This window comes from Pongo abelii, chromosome 2, assembly GCF_028885655.2.
Source record: "Pongo abelii isolate AG06213 chromosome 2, NHGRI_mPonAbe1-v2.0_pri, whole genome shotgun sequence".
Classification (NCBI taxonomy): Eukaryota; Metazoa; Chordata; class Mammalia; order Primates; family Hominidae; genus Pongo; species Pongo abelii.
The window spans coordinates 163,729,957-163,746,299 of record NC_085928.1 but is presented as its reverse complement, the minus strand read 5'-3'; the positions used below and the strand labels follow the sequence as shown (position 1 = coordinate 163,746,299).

Genomic DNA, 16,343 nt, shown 5'->3' with positions numbered 1-16,343 from the left:
GCAACTATCTCTTCCAGGGTCTGCACTGCATACTTCAGTTATGTCCTCAGAAATGGGATTGCTGGATAATAATTCTCATTTTTAATTTTTTACAAATCTCCACAGCTTTTCATAGTGGCTGCATCATTTTTTTCCCACTAACAGTATGGAGGAGTTCCAATTTCTCCACATCCTCAGCAGATTTCTTTTTTCTTTTTGTTAATTTAATTTTTATTTTAGGTTTAGGGGCATACATGCAGATTTGTTATATATAGGTAAACTGCACGTCACAGAGGTTTGGTGTACAGATTATTTCATCACTCAGGTGATAGGCATCATACTCCACAGGCAGCTTTTTGATCCTCTGTCTCCTCCCCACCTCCACCCTCAAGGAGGCCCCAGTGTCTGTTTTTCCCCTTTGCGTCCACGTGTTCTTGTTGTTTAGAGTTGTTTATAAGTGAGAATATTCAGTAATAGTGTTTTTGATTAATAGAAGTTCTTCATTTTAATGTAGTTCAATTCATCAATTTTAACCTTTTTATTCTTCCCTTTTTTCTTATTTAACTGACTGGTTCAACCATTTCGGTTGACTAATTCTCTGTGGTTTTTGGCATCTCTGATGTGTTGTTTTGCACATCTAGGAGATTTTGTAGTTTTATCATTTGTACTTCTTCAGCTTGACAATTATTATTTAATAATAATATTTCTTGGTTGAAATAAATATTTATAATAGTATAAATATTACCATAATAATTTTATTATAAGATTACTATTATTATATTATATTTTATTATAATAAATATTATATTAAGAAATATTATTTCTTGACTGAAATAAAAATTGTTAAGTAATAATTCTAAAGCCAAAGCAGTACAAATGTTAAAACTATAAAATGCCTATTTTCATTGACACCATATTTTTCTTCAATTCTTTGAAATTTTTTTTTTTTTTTTTTAATTTGAGATGGAGTCTTACCCTGTTGCCCAGGCTGGAGGGCAGTGGCACCATCTTAACTCACTGCAACCTCCACCTTCCAGGTTCAAGCGATCCTCCTGCTTCAGCCCCCCTACTAGCTGGGATTACAGGTACGCACCACCATGCCCAGCTAATTTTTGTATTTTAAGTAGAGATAGGGTTTCACCATGTTGGCCAGGCTGGTCTCAAACTCCTGATCTCAGGTGATCCACCCGCCCCGGCCTCCCAAAGTGCTGGGATTACAGGCGTGAGCCACCGTGCCCGGCCAATTCTTTGAATATTTTTATAGACATTGTAACTGTCTCTGAAGTGAGTGCCGCATGTGCCAAAATACTTAACTAACTACCAAGTTTTTTAGCGTAGGGAAAACCCACAGAGAACCAGGTTTTAAAAGCAGTGCAAAGATGGAACAGGGCAAAAAGAGCATACAATTGTTCTAAGATACTAGTAATTTCCTGCAGGTTTGTTTGCTTTGGGATCTGTATTCTGACATTTAGGTTTTCTGTTACTTGAACTTTTCATAACTGGGAACATGCTTTTTTAAGAAAAGCATCCAATTCATAGATTCTGCTGAATATCACTATATTTTTCTAGAATACACATTATCTTCCCTCTGCCTACTTCTCTGTGGTGTCTCCTGGAGCCTTAAAATATGCGAATAGTTATCAATCAGGTATTTAAGTAGTTCAGATTCTGCATTTGGGTCTCTGTGGTTTTTATATTGTGAGCTCACAATTCTTAGCTCTTCCACGCAGTTTTTGTATTTTTATTTATGCTTTTAGATACTTCTCAGTAACTTTAGGCAGTTTTGTTTTTAATGTCTTTCATGTTTTATAATTGCTATCTGCTGCAGGTTTGCAGGGCCACTTATCTCCTACTGTTACTGGAAGTTGATTTTGAATTAACTTTGAATATCAATTTTTTATTATCTGAAAATGTATATATTTCACTTTCAGTTTTGAAGAATGATATTGCTGAGTATAAAAATCTAAGTGGAAAGTTGTGTTTCTACTGGTATGTTAAAGATATTTTACACTTTAAGTTTTCATTCATTGGTGCTCTTGGAAAGTCATCTGTTAGTCTGTTGCTCCTTTGAAAAGAATTTATATTTTATTTTTCTCTTGGATGCTTTTAAGGTTGTTCATTTTTTATTTGATTATATGTTTTGCTATGATGTATCTCTGTGTAAATTTCCTTTAATCTGCCCTGCAGTCTCTTGAAGCTGAGGCTTGCTTCTTTTATCAATTTTGGAAAATTGTCAGCCAATATTATGTAAATATTTTTGTCCCACTCTCCTATCTTTTATTACAACTACAATTAAATGTATGCTACATCTTTCATTGTTTTCTCAATGAATCAAACCCTCCCCACCGTATTTTTCAAATTTTTGTCTATGTATCATTGTGAGTAGTTCTTCCTGAACTGTCTTCCATCTTTCTTTAATCTGTTCTTAAACTCATCCACTGAGTTATTAATTTAGCTTATTTGTACTTTCAGTTTTATAATTTCCTTTTTGTTGTGCTCACTCCTGTAATCCCAGCACTCTGTGAGGTCAAAGTTGGGGGGCCGGCTGATCACAAGGTCAGGAGTTCAAGACCAGCCTGGCTAATATGGTAGAATTTCCTTTTTATTTGTTTTATTTTATTTTTATTAATTGACAGGTAATAATTGTACATATTCGTGGGGGTACTAGTGATGTTTCCATACGTATAATGTTTAGTGATCAGATTAGGGTAATTAGCATTTCCATCATCTCAAACATTTATCATTTCTTTGTGTTGGGAATGTTCAATATCAAATTAGTTCTTTTTAAAATAAGCAATGTTTACTTTTTACAGTTTCCAGTTCATTTTGGAAACTTAAAAGTTGGCCTTTTAGCTTCACTTCATAGACATGGTAATTGTTTTATGTTCTGTTTCTGACAACTTTACTAACTGAAGAAGTTATGGATGTTTCTGCTGACTGTTATTTGTACCAGATCTTGTTCATTTTATCTTGTTTCCTCATGTTTCTCGTTATCTTTGATTAGGTGCTGCATAGTGTATTTGAAAAAATTATTTATAGAAATAATTTGAGGCCTAAGATGATGTGAATTCCTCCAGGGAAGATTTACTCTTGTTTCTTTTATGTGCCTGGTGGCAGTACTAATCTAGGATCTCCTAAATCTAATTTTAGGATTTGAGATATTCTGTGTTACCCAGAAAATCTGATGGCAGAGAGTTGCTGCAGTCCATATAGTTCTTTGATTATTTCCAGTTCTCTTATTCATGGAATGCAGTTTTCAGCCCTTCTGAGCCCCAAATTAAATAGGGAGTTCTTTTCTATTTTCCCCAACTTTGACCCCTACTTATATGTTCCTATTCAAGTGACGTTGTAAAAAGTGTTGCACACATTTTAATCATCTCTTTTTGGATTTACAAATGCCCACTGGTGGGGTGGTTTTGAATGTTAGGCTCATCTCTTTAGATTCCTGTTTTCTTCCAAATTTCTCCTAAATTTGATAATTCCTGATTGCATTGTTAGTTCTTTAATGCATTTAGGAAGTTAAAAAATATTAGCTAGTCTTTTTTATTATCTTTAGCAGGTTTGGCCCAAATCACTGAACTAGGTATTGCTGGAAGTAAAATCCTCCAGAGTCAGGGATTTGCATTCTAAGCCATGCTGTTATACTCCCTCTCTTACTTTTGCTTTCTAAATAAGAAGAACAGTGTTCAGAATCTTTAGTCCCAATTGCTTCCCATCTCATTCATAATGTAACCAAAGTCTTTAGAAGAACCTGTAAGATACTACTTGATCTGCCCATTCTCCAGCTCTCTGATCTTATTTTCCACTGCTCTCTTGTTCACTTTGCTCCAAGCACACTGATCTCTTTCGTCTTCATCTAACATACCAGGCATGCTTTTGCTCCTTCAGGATCTTTGCATTTGCTGGTGTCTGTGCCAGAAATTCTCCTTTCCCAAATATCCACACTTCTTTACCTTCTAAGGCTTGAAATTAAATGTTCCCTTTTTAGTGGAACCTTCCCTGACTGCCCTGTCTAAAATTTCAAATACTGTTTTCCTCTCACCTATTGTCTTGGTTTGTTTTGTGTTGCTATAACAGAATTCCACAGACTGGATAATTTATAAGGAATGGAAATTTATTCTTTCACAGTTCTGTATACTGGGAAGTTCAAGATTAAGGCGCCGTCAGTTTAGAGACTGGTCGCTGTGGTTCCAAGATGGCACCTCACACACTGCTGCCTCCAGAGAGAAGGAATGTTGTGTCCTCACGGCAGAAAAGCAAAAGAGAGAGAACCGACTCCCCTGAGTATTTTTTTTTATAGTGGCATGGCAGAAGCTTCATGATCTAAATGGCTCTCATTAGGCCTCAACACTGCTGCACTGGGGAACGAGTTTCTAACACATAAATTTTGGAGGGGATACATTCAAACCATAGCACCTATGTGCTACCTATTGCTATATTCTGTTTCACTTTTTTCCTTAGAAAGTATTATTATCTAACATATTGTATATTTTCATCTTTTAAGTCTTATTAGCAACCTCTCTTTCACCCAGAATATAAATTCCATGGAGGCACTGATTTTTGTCTATTTAGTCATTGTTCTGTCTCCAGTACAGAGAGTGGAGTTTGTCACAAAATAATATTCAGTAAACATGTGTTGAATGAATAATAGAGAACTTTTGTTTATATATCTCAGGTAGGCTAGATATACCTTGAATTGTGCTTAAGGAATGCTTTCCTAAGTTCCTTAAGGAGCAAAAGGCAATACTGATCAAATGTTGTTTTTCTTAAAAGTTTAATATAAAGAGAAAAATAAATCACATACTGATCAAATGTTGTTTTTATTAAAAGTTAAATATAAAGAGAAAAATAAATCATATAGGTGGAAAATAGTGGACTGGTAATTAATAAATAGTAAAACAGTAGTTCTTAAAGTTTAGCTTGCTTAAGAAATATGTGAGGATGCTTATTAAAATAAAGGTTCTCGGACAGGCCCTTTCTTCACGGATACTAAATCAGCAAAGATGGGGTGATAGCCAAGAATGTGCATTTATACTAACATTTGAAACTTGGAGAAATATTGATCTAAAGAATCACAAGTTGCTCCCTGAAGCATAGAAATGGGTACAGTAGTTACTAGCTGAGCTTGGAAAAATATTTCTTTCTCTAACATTGCAAATGCACTGACCATATCCTCCTTCAGCAATTGTTTTTTAGACTCCATGATAATTTACGGGAATTCTCAGAAGGAGACCAACTTCTTCATGCCTCAGTTTTATTCTTTGTATAATTAATTATGGACTCATTTACATTTACTATTTCTTATTTACAAAGTGTTGAAAAGCATTCCTGGAGCAGAATTGAATGTATGAAAACATCTGATAGTAAACAGAGATTATACTGGAGAGGAGTTCACGGGCTCCTGCTTCATCCTCTTGGACTGTGATATTAAAATGCTCACCAGCTGTGTTCAATCAATATTTCTTTTCACATTTGAATGTAGTTCCAACTCAGAGACAAAGGTCTAAGAAATATATTCTAAAATTTATCAGAGAAAGAATTAAATACCTATTCATATGCCTCCCTTTTTTGACCTGTTTTCTTCAGGCTCCATTTCAGTAATCCACAAATTCTTGCTACCACCTGATAAGTGAATATAAAGCATTGAAGTGCCAATTGCACAGTTTTTGTTTTTAAGGGTCAGGGAAGGGTTAGGACATCCTGGGTCTGGATTTCATTCTTTTCTAGACTTCCTGTGTAATTTAATGCTCCTCCATCTGCACTCAGAATCCTATTAGAATACAAGAGAGATTTCAGCTGCTTTTTCGCTCGTATGTAACTGCGTTTCTAATGGCAACTTCTCAATAGAGGTTCAGGTGCTTATGTGAAGAAAGGACATTCTCACTCCATTTCAGTGAATTTGGAACAGTGCATTTAGAAGAATAAGCTTTATATTTTTCATCCAGCATTCCTCTTACCTTTAATTTAGAAGCAAGCAGGTCTACCCCTAAATATGTTTTGAGATTTTCTCTACTAATCTATTGAACTGAAGTGTTTATTTTTTGAGGCTCTATGAGGATGGTGGTATTATTATATGGTAGTTATTGTTTTACACTGCACAACAAGTTTTCCCATATGCACCTTCCTACTTATATAATAGGCCCCTTCCTTATATACCCCAGTATTAGTGGATGGGAATAACAGTTGTGGCCAACCGAAGCACTCATTATACTGGCTGCATACATTGGTTGAGAGGTAGTTTAATGACATCGGTCAATCAATCAGACTCCTTCGGATATTCCTATTGGGACAAGGGTGGAAAATTGTTTCTTGCCTCTGTGGTCCCCTTACTGGAAGGATGGGAACCTAAGACCACTAGAAACTATCATGTATCATCATGTGGCTACAGCCAGGCAACAATACGAGAGAATGAGGCCCACACCTAGAAAGACGTAGAGCTGAAACGTGAGGAAAAGGCTAATTATTATTTTTTTTTGAAACGGAGTCTTGCTCTGTCTCCCAGGCTGGAGTGCAGTGGCGGAATCTCGGCTCACTGCAAGCTTCGCCTCCCGGGTTCATGCCATTCTCCTGCCTCAGCCTGCCGAGTAGCTGGGACTACAGGTGCCTGCCACCATGCCCAGCTGATTTTTTTGGTATTTTTAGTAGAGACGAGGTTTCACTGTGTTAGCCAGCATGGTCTCCATGTCCTCGTGATCTGCCCGTCTCGGCCTGGAAAAGGCTAATTTTTAAAATTTTGTTTTTAATTGACATGTAATAGTTGTACATTTATATGGAGTACACTGTGATGTTCCAAGGGGACAGGATCTTGGTGATCTGGTCCTGAATATGTTAGGTTGGTGCAAAATGTTTGATGCTGGGACCATTCCTTTCCTTCCCTATTACATAGTCAATAAATTAATTCTTAGCACATGCTAGTTGAATTGCATTTCTGTTATTTCAAACTGAAAACATCCTGACTAAAATAAACAATAACAACAAATAGAAATGGAGATTAAAAAAAAAAGACATGCAGGACGTTAACAATTCCTTCAATGGTACGAATGAGTTTTCTGGATATGTCACAGGTATAGGCATTTTCGTTAATAACTTGGTTTTGTGTCAGGATTCCTTTATTCCTCTTGCATCTAACATTAATAAATTGCTATTTGTTGTTAAGGGAAGTAGGGAACTCCTGTAATATTAAATTTAGGGAGATCCCAGAAAGTTAGCCGTCCCAAAGTCTTTGAAAACCTGGCTACATTGTCACCTTAAGCTTAGGAAGCCAAAATTCAATATGGACATAGAAATATCTCTTTCTTAGGGGGAGAATTCCAGAGTAGCTGATACATTGTATTCTTTTTTGGCACCATGACTCATAGCTATAACTTTTTAACTCTTTAGGGGGACTTTTGCATTTGCCATGGGAGATGTCATTTCAATGCCTAAAAGTTAGATAGATTTAAGATAGGAGGTAGCTTGGGACATGCATACTGGGACATTTCTGAGTGTGAAACAGGTTTCTATCAACAGTTAGACCCAGAACAATAGGTCCAAGAACACCAAGAACAAGAATACCAAGAACCAAGAACACGCTACAGAAGGAGATATTTGTTTGTCTTTGCCAAAGATGATAACTCTTTTCCTAGACTAGTGATTTCCAAACTGGTTCCACATTAGAATTGCCTGGGAAACTTACAAAAATGCAGAAGCTAAGTTTCCTCACCCAGAGATTTTGATGATTTGTCTGGAGTGGCATATGGGAATTTCACTTTTAAAGAGTTCCCTGGAGACTGTACAGCATAGTTTTAGTATTTAAGTATCTAAACCTGAATCTCAATAGGCTAAGACCTGGTGTCTCTTCTTCCATTAGCTAGGTGTGTGATTCTGGACAAATAATTTTCTGATCTTCAGTGGCTTCATATATAAAAAGAGGGGTTTAGTCTAAAAAATACTCTAAGATCTATTGAACTCTGATATTCTACAATTCTGATCGTTTTAAGAGCTCTTCTTTACAGGGATTAAAATCTCTTAAAGTCAGAACCTACTTCCCCTAGTCTTGGACAATGACAGAACATTACTTGGAGGAAGGCTAATCAAGTTCATTTCTTAAAAGCCAAGGATGTGTTATATAAAAAAAGTGATAGGACATGGGCACATATTAATTCTAGTGCTGTTTGAGAGCACCTGGCAGTTTTCATGCCAGCTGAGAGGATGAAAGGCCTGCAACCCCCAGAGACATTATATAATTTTTGCAATCTAATTCAGTACAACCTTCAACAACTGAAATGTTGAAGGGCAGGTTTATTTTTCCCCAGAATGAATTTTTGTGGTTGCTTATACTGAGAAGGCAGTGCATTGTGTGTGTCTTGTTAATGACCTAATTCAGTGTGTTCTTCTGTCTATAAATGGAGACAAACTGAGAGATGTACAACTGGTCTAAAATAGAGGGCCTAGTTCAGCGTGTGAAATGTATTTTGTTAAGTCATTTTAAGCCTCAGTTCCTCATTCCTTTTAACAACAAACTCCTTTAAAGAGTTAATGCTAGCATTGAATTACTTTTTATAACTCCATAAGAACCCTCTCCCCTCTGCTTCTTTTGTTCTGGTTGAGTTAATATATCAGGTAGGATGTGCTAGATTGTGGCACCTTCTCAGACTCATCAACCAGCAATCTTCCCTTCTTTTTCCATAGAGTAGTCCCTAATAAATACAAATGAGAAGAAATATCTCTCTACTTAATGTTTAACTCCTGAGTTGATCATATATAGCCTATTTGTCCAAAAACATTTTTGAGTTCCTATTGGGTTTTCAGCAGACCTTCAGATTTAAACTGCCCTAAGTTTTTGTTTGTTTGTTTGTTTTTCTTCATCTCTGTATCTCAGCCTGTACAACCTCCAAACATGATCCATATTACAAAATGATGTTTTCTCCCTAGATCTCAAACCAAAATAAAAATTCCCCTTCCTGGCAATAGTATCAGTTTAAGAATTAGGAAAAAATCAATTGTGTTAAACTAATTTATATTACTGTATAAAGGACTAAAAAAAAAATTGTTTCAGTAGGACAATAAAATGTATGCATTCTATTTAGCTACTTATAAGTAGCTAAATTTTTTCCTCTTTCTGCATGCTTTCTAAAAATATTCTGACTTATTTCTTATATGCATTTCTCACAATAAGTTGAGTTCATATATTGGGGTACTTGGTGCACATTTCCCCATGAAGTAGAGCTGTAGATGATAGCTAGCTTATCCACCAGTCCTCCAAATCCCCATCTAACTCTTCTTGTGATTTATAAACAGAGGATCATTAATAAATGTTGCTTAAGTGAATAAGTGAGTAGAAGCTAGACAGGGAGGAGGGCTCGTCCATGAAGAGGGTCTGTGGGTAGTATTCAGTGCTAGAAGACATTTCCTCCTCTTTTCCAGGGCAAAACACTGCCCTGGGTAAAATTATAATGCTCACAGAGCATCTTTTGTATCATAATTCTCTACTCATACTTTCCAACCTCTTTAGACGCTCTCTTCAGTGCTCTCCTAGGTTTGTAAGTGTAATCTTTGGTCTTGCCCTTCTCATGGAAGGCCTCCTTGCTCCAATATTACCTGTTTCTCCCCTACAAAAACCCTTCATACCTCTCAAAATCCATCTTTTATGAACTCTTCCTAATCACCTTTTAGTGTGAAAATAAGCTGATTTAAACATAAGACTCCAAGATTGTTTGTGCTTTAAAGGAAGATATATGTTAACCCAAAATATCTCCAACAGTGGAGTTTTCTGTAGTCTGGTTAATTCAATGTGACAATTCAGGCAGAGTGAGAGAATGTATTTTCAAGGGGCCAATCTACAGTGTCTTGACTGTGTTTCTTTCTCCAGAGTTACCTCCCTTTCATATCATTTCTTCTTTCTATGTTTTATTTGGGTGGAGGAAACAATGGTTAAATTATGTAGATCAATTATCTAGAAAATAAATATCAAACAATGAAATTGTCTTGAAAGTATTATAAAATTTATTCATGCTTTTTTGGAATTGTTTTGAATGTGTTTTTAAATTTATTCATCCTTTTTTTCAGCAATTCAAGAATGATTTTCTTTTTGCTATGTTGCAGCAGTGAAGGCAGTGAGGGGCTGTGGTGTGATTCAGGAGGCTGAGAATTATGCAGTGGGTGCTGTCACCTTGAAGACATCAGCGCGATCAGCCAGATCATCATGGTAGTAAAATAGATTAAAAATTGCTCTAAGAGGCCATTTTATGAAATAAAAGTGATTTACCACTGAACAGGAGATATCCCAGTTGTGGTGGCTGGAAGAGAAATTTTCTAAGCAAAGATGAGAAAAAGCAAATGGCTGGTGCTGACGGATCTTTCCAAGCAGTGCTGTGTGGCTTCTGTACGCTTCTGCAGACACTGCATCTGTATTCCTGTAGTGAGTGATTCTGACATGACACACATGCATATCAACACAGATTTCCCTGAAGTACACACTTCACAGGGTTTCAATGACTGAGAGTTTTTGTCAGTGTCATTTTTAAAAGAAAGTGGAGAAGTACCTTCACGTTGTGCACATGTACCCTAGAACTTAAAGTATAATAATAAAAAAAAAGAAAGTGGACGTTCACTACAAATTTTCATTTTTTTGTTGTTGTTGTTGATGTTGCAGAAAATGATACAGTGTATCTGTTATGATTTTGTGAATAAATGTTTGATTTTTCACAAATTTTATAAAGGTAAAAATGAAGCAAGATGATTCAGGAATCCTGTAACTCACAGCCCACTCCCACTCTCCCAATCCAACGCATATCCATCACCAGCTTGAGAAAGGGAAAGGGAGGAGGACCCAGCAAAGTGGTTGAATCTCAGCAAATCAATGAGTTGGGAAAGAAACAGTTTCAGACTGGGGATTGCAGAGAAAGTTTTTATTTATTTATCTATTTATTTCTTTTTTCTTTTCTTTGTTGCCTCTTACCTTGGTTTTGGCAAATGAAAGGCTCCAGTGGATGTGGAATTTGAGAGCACTGGAGAAGAGAATGGAAAACAAGATGCGCTAACTGTGACATTTTGCTGAGTGCCTACAAATAGATTCCCTTTACTGTCTTAACAGAGGTTTAACTAAGGAATGAAATTCCCCTGAAACCTTTTTTGCCTGTTTGGATTGTGCCTCATTGACAGTGGTACTACTCTGGGGCTAAGTCTGATGTGTCACAACCCAACAGGGTGGGGCTTTATCTCTTTTTCAATTGATTACATGAAATAATTGTATTAAATAGAAAATATAAAGGCATAAATGCCTTGATATTTATTTCTTATCAGTCCTTATATTCCTTAGTAGATCTCTATTTAAAGCTCTAAAATTATTTATCTTCTCCTCCCCTGATATTGCTTTTCAGTCTAAACTCTCCAAATTTTGTGAAGGTGAAGAAACTTTAGAAACTCTGAATATTTCTGAAAACAATCTTCTATTCTAAAAGTAATATGATCCCATTAAACAAAATTTGTAAAAAAAAAAAAGAAAAGAAAAGAAAAGAAAAGAAAGAAAGAAAAGAAAAAAATCACCTACAACATTATTACTCTAATGTAAACTGATACAAATGAATACAATACTGCTTTGGTATTTTCTCTCCATATTTTCTTTTAGAAAGCCTAGTCATGATTATATTAAGCACTTTACCTCAGCTAAAGCACTCAGCTTCCCCTTCGATTCTAGCATTTGGGATCTGAGAGCCATGATCTTCGGTAGCCGTTTTTTTATACTTCAGGAGTTTATATGTCAGGATCAGACTGTCAAATAGGTCCATATTAATACCTGTTAAATTCTGAAAGTTCAGGGACAAACTTTTAATCTATCCTTAGCAAAAAGTGATAAACTTGGAGGTGCTAAGTAAATAAAATGTCTTAATAAAATTCCATTACAATGTTCACATGTACCATTCTGATACTGTATATTTGTCCTTACACTCTTGTCTGCGTAGCAGGATGCTGTGCCAAATCATCTCAGCAAGAGGTCTCTACATCACGATGTAGGCAAAGATATTAGAGTGGGTGAAGAGAACCTCTTATTACCTTTTCTGGGCCCAATTTTCTCATAATGAACCTGCACAAGATGATCTCTAAGGTTCGATTGTGTTGTAGCAATATGTTCTGTAGAGTTAAGAACTTGAAAAATTTCCTCCACTTAGCATAGTTATTTCTAGACAGAAATGTCTTTTGTATTCTTAAGGCATATCGTGTATGACAGTAATCTCTTAATTTTTTTCTTACACACCTGCTAAAAGAATTCTAAAAAGCTATATACCCTCCTGCACATTTAAAAGGACATTAAAATTTCTTTTCATCACTATAAACAATGATAAGGGATGTAATATTCAGTATAATGTAAATATTGACCTTTTAGAATAAAACCATTTTAAAAGCACTCAATATAACAAAAACCATAGCCATGTGTTACTAGCTATAACCCATTCAAAACTAGGTGACCATGCTTTTCAAACCAGAAATTTCATTTGTAGTTTTCTTTATTCTTTTATTTCCATTCCATCCCCCCCACAGAATTGTTTCTTAATTCAATATATTTTTATGCTTAAAAATCTTCTATTGTTTCACTTGCACTTTTCTTCGTACTTGTATTTCTGCCTCTGAATTATAACCTAATTGATTTTTATGCTTAAAAATCCCTTATTAATCGTATTACTCGGCAATAAATACATGAGTACTCATTTGGGAACTAATTTTTAAAATTAGTGTCCATAGGTTCTAACTGTTCAAATGTTTCTTTTGGATTGAGTTTTCATTATAGTTATTAGTACAAAATTGGACTAAATGGCATGAATATATTACACATTTTGATACATAATTATTAAGCAAATGCATTTCTTAGGGGGATAGATTTAATTTTTTTAAACAATTAGCTTATTGTAGACATGGATGAATATTACTAATTGTTAGGCAGGGTTGAGCATCAGCTTTGCTTTGTTTCTCCTCCTTAGAGATGAAAAGCTTATGTTCACTTAAATAAGTAGATGAGAATGAAAGTTTTGCCACAGTAATGTCAGTCAGTTTTATTGACTCGAGTCATATGCAAAAAACACATATATCTCTGTCATGGTTAACTTTATGTGTCATCTTGGCAAGGCTATGGTGCCCAGTTGTTTGGTTAAACACTAGTCTAGATGTTGCTGTGAAGGTATTTGTAGAGTTGATTAACATTTACAACCAATACACTTTGAGTAAAGCAAATTGCCTACAATGATGTGGCTAAGCCTCATTTATTCTGTCGGAGGCCTTAAGAGCAAAGACTGAGGTTTCCCAAAAAGGAAGCAATTCTACCTAAGACTGCAGCCAGCATAGAAACCCTGCCTGAGTTTACAGCCTACTGGCTGCTCTATAGATTTGGTTTCAAGACTGCAATATCAACTCTTACTTGAATTTCCAGACTGCCAGCCAGTCTTACAAACTTCAGACTTGTTAGCCCCACTGCAAGAGCCAATTCCTTAAGATAGTTCTCTATGTATCTCCATCTCTATCTCTATCTCTATCTCTATCTCTATCTCTATCTCTCTTTCTATCTCTCTATCTCTATCTCTGTTTCTATCTCTATCTCTATCCCCCATCTCTATCTTTATCTCTATCTCTATCCCCCAATCTCTATCTCTATCTCTCTATCTCTCTTTATATCTCTATCTCTGTCTCTGTCTCTGTATCTATCTATATCTTTATCTCTATCTCCTATTGGTTCTGTTTATCTGAAGAATCCTAACTAGTAGTCTCATATCAAAAGTACTTTTAGTGACCTATCATTGACAATCGAATTAGACTCTTTACAATTTTTTTAAGAAAAATAATTGAGTACCCCTAAATCGAAAAAAAAAATGATTTGTTACCTAATCTTAATTTTCTTTTCTTTTTTTAGGTACTGCATTTCCTGGACACGATCATAATTTTCTTAATACCTCCACCAACATTTCAAATAGTGTCTCTAATGCCCCAGAGATTTTTATGCCCCTAAGGTAGTTTTCTTTCTTTTGTGAAGCAGAAGAAGGGAAATTGTTAAAGCGAATTATTTTAACTAAATTTATTTCCATAAAACTATCTTTGTCTTTATATCTCATGGAAAGTGTTAGGTAGCCTCAGGATTATATCTCAGTTGGAAAACTGTAGATGTAAACCTTCTTGCTATCTACATACTTACATATTTTTCTGTTGTTATTTAATTATGAATAGCATTTTGATTACAGCAGAAATAAAATACATTAAATGACTAAGCTCAGAAATAAGAAAAAAAGGTCAATGGTGATCATTTATTTGGAAACTGTGATATTTTAATGATATTAATGGTGTAATTGACATTTAGTTAAACATATTTCAACATAACTAGAGCACTTTAACTCTTATGGTCCATTTAAAATGTAATCATACATTTGTGTATTTCTAGTTAATGTATCAAACTCAACTGAGTAATCAATGTACATCATTTATTTTGCTCCTAAGTTAATACACTAAGTTATACTTTAAAATTACTAATTTGCTGCAATATCCAACACTCTCTTTTAAGTATTACATCTGGAGAAAAGGATATAAACATTTCATGACACCAAACCCAAGTATTTTTGTTGCCCTTGGCAGTGTCAGTTGAACAGACAGTGTCATTTAATGTTTGAGACAGCATCTGAATTCCTTTTATTCTTAAAATTCTATTTTAAAATGCAGTTTTTGGAAAGTTAATATGAATAGAAAAATTTCTAACATTTTATGTGTATGTGTTTTGTTTGGTACAGGCTGAGCATCTCAAATCTGAAAATTCAAAATCTGAAATGTTTCTAAAATTCAACTCTTTTGAGTGCTGATATGACGTTCAAAGGAAAAGCTCACTGGAGCATCTCAGATTTTGGATTTTTGGATTTGGGATGTTTAACCAGGGTAAAATATAGAATGCAAATATTCCAAAATCTGAATAAAATTGAAATCTGAAATGCTTATGGTTCCAAGCATTTTGGATAAGGGATAATTAAGCTGTATAACTTATAAAACTGAATATAACAAAATTTCCCAACATGTGGAAAATGATGTCTTTTTTCAAAAATGTCAATAGCAGATACATGGTACAGTAAGTTAGGGGAAAAATGAGGCTTCATATCTTCTAGTTTCCTAATTAAAAGGAGCCCATTCTAGGTTGGAAGGAAGTGTCAGTAAGATCATTTCTCCTATTTGAAAATCATACAAAGCTTGTCAGAGTTACTCAGGCCAGGAGTGTAGCTGGGAGTGTAGCTAAATGATATCTCCCCACATCTATATAATAAGCTATTACCTGCTTTAAAAGGAAAAGCTCTCAGCATGACTTTAATGTTGCATTTCTGCAATACAGCTTGAAAAGCTCTTCTCAGGGTTGAACAGAGCATGAAGGTAATGGTTATTATCTACTCACATTAAAAAAAAAAAGAAAGAAAGAAAGAAACCACCACAGAAAACTACTTACTGTCTTTAGGCTCTACTTTCAAAAGTGCCCTTTATGAACGCTTTTACACTGTTGGTGGGAGTGTAAATTAGTTCAACCGTTGTGGAAGACAGTGTGGTGATTCCTCAAGGATCTAGAATCAGAAATACCATTTGACCCAGTAATCCCATTACCAGGTATATACCCAAAGGATTATAAATCATTCTATTATAAAGACACAGGCACACGTATGTTTATTGCAGCACTGTTCACAATAGCAAAGACTTGGAACCAACCCAAATGCCCATCAATGATAGACTGGATAAAGAAATTGTGGCACATACACACCATGGAATACTATGCAGCCATAAGAAAGGATGAGTTCATGTCCTTTGCAGGGACATGGACAAAGCTGGAAACCACCGTTCTCAGCAAACAAGAACAGAAAATCAGACACTGCATGTTCTCACTCTAAGTGGGAGCTGAACAATGAGAAAACATGGACACACGGAGGGGAACATCACACACTGGGCCTTTTGGGGGTGGGGGGCTAGGGGAGGGATAGCATTAGGAGAAATACCTAATGTAAATGACAGGTTAATGGGTGCAGCAAACCACCATAGCATATGTATACCTATGTAACAAACCTACATGTTCTTCACATGTACCCCAGAATTTAAAGTATAAATAAATAAATGAATAAATAAATTTTAAAAAAGTGCCTTTTATGTGTGTGTGTACATACATATATATTATATGTATGTTTCAAATATATTATATATATTTTCTATAGTTCAGAGGTCTTTTATCTTTCTATACCTATTATGCCATGAATTCATAGGGAATAGGTTCCAGCAGCCCAGGCTCCTCTCCATTGGTTCTCCAAAGTGTGCTTCTCTGGGTGGAGCTGGCTGACACCAAGTACCTTTGTCTTTGGCTTCCTTTTTTTCTGATCATTTTCCTT

At 35.4% G+C, this 16,343-nt stretch overlaps 1 long non-coding RNA gene across 1 annotated transcript in view; it reads left to right on the top strand.

The window, feature by feature from the left end:
• The window catches only part of LOC100937237 (uncharacterized), a 98,070-nt gene extending 81,979 nt beyond the window's left edge, over positions 1-16,091 (top strand). Inside the window, exons 4-5 of the long non-coding RNA XR_008523978.2 lie at positions 10,063-10,165; positions 13,859-16,091. This is a non-coding gene — a long non-coding RNA (uncharacterized LOC100937237). The remainder of the gene's footprint in view (positions 1-10,062; positions 10,166-13,858) is intronic.
• The last annotated feature ends 252 nt before the right edge of the window (positions 16,092-16,343 follow it).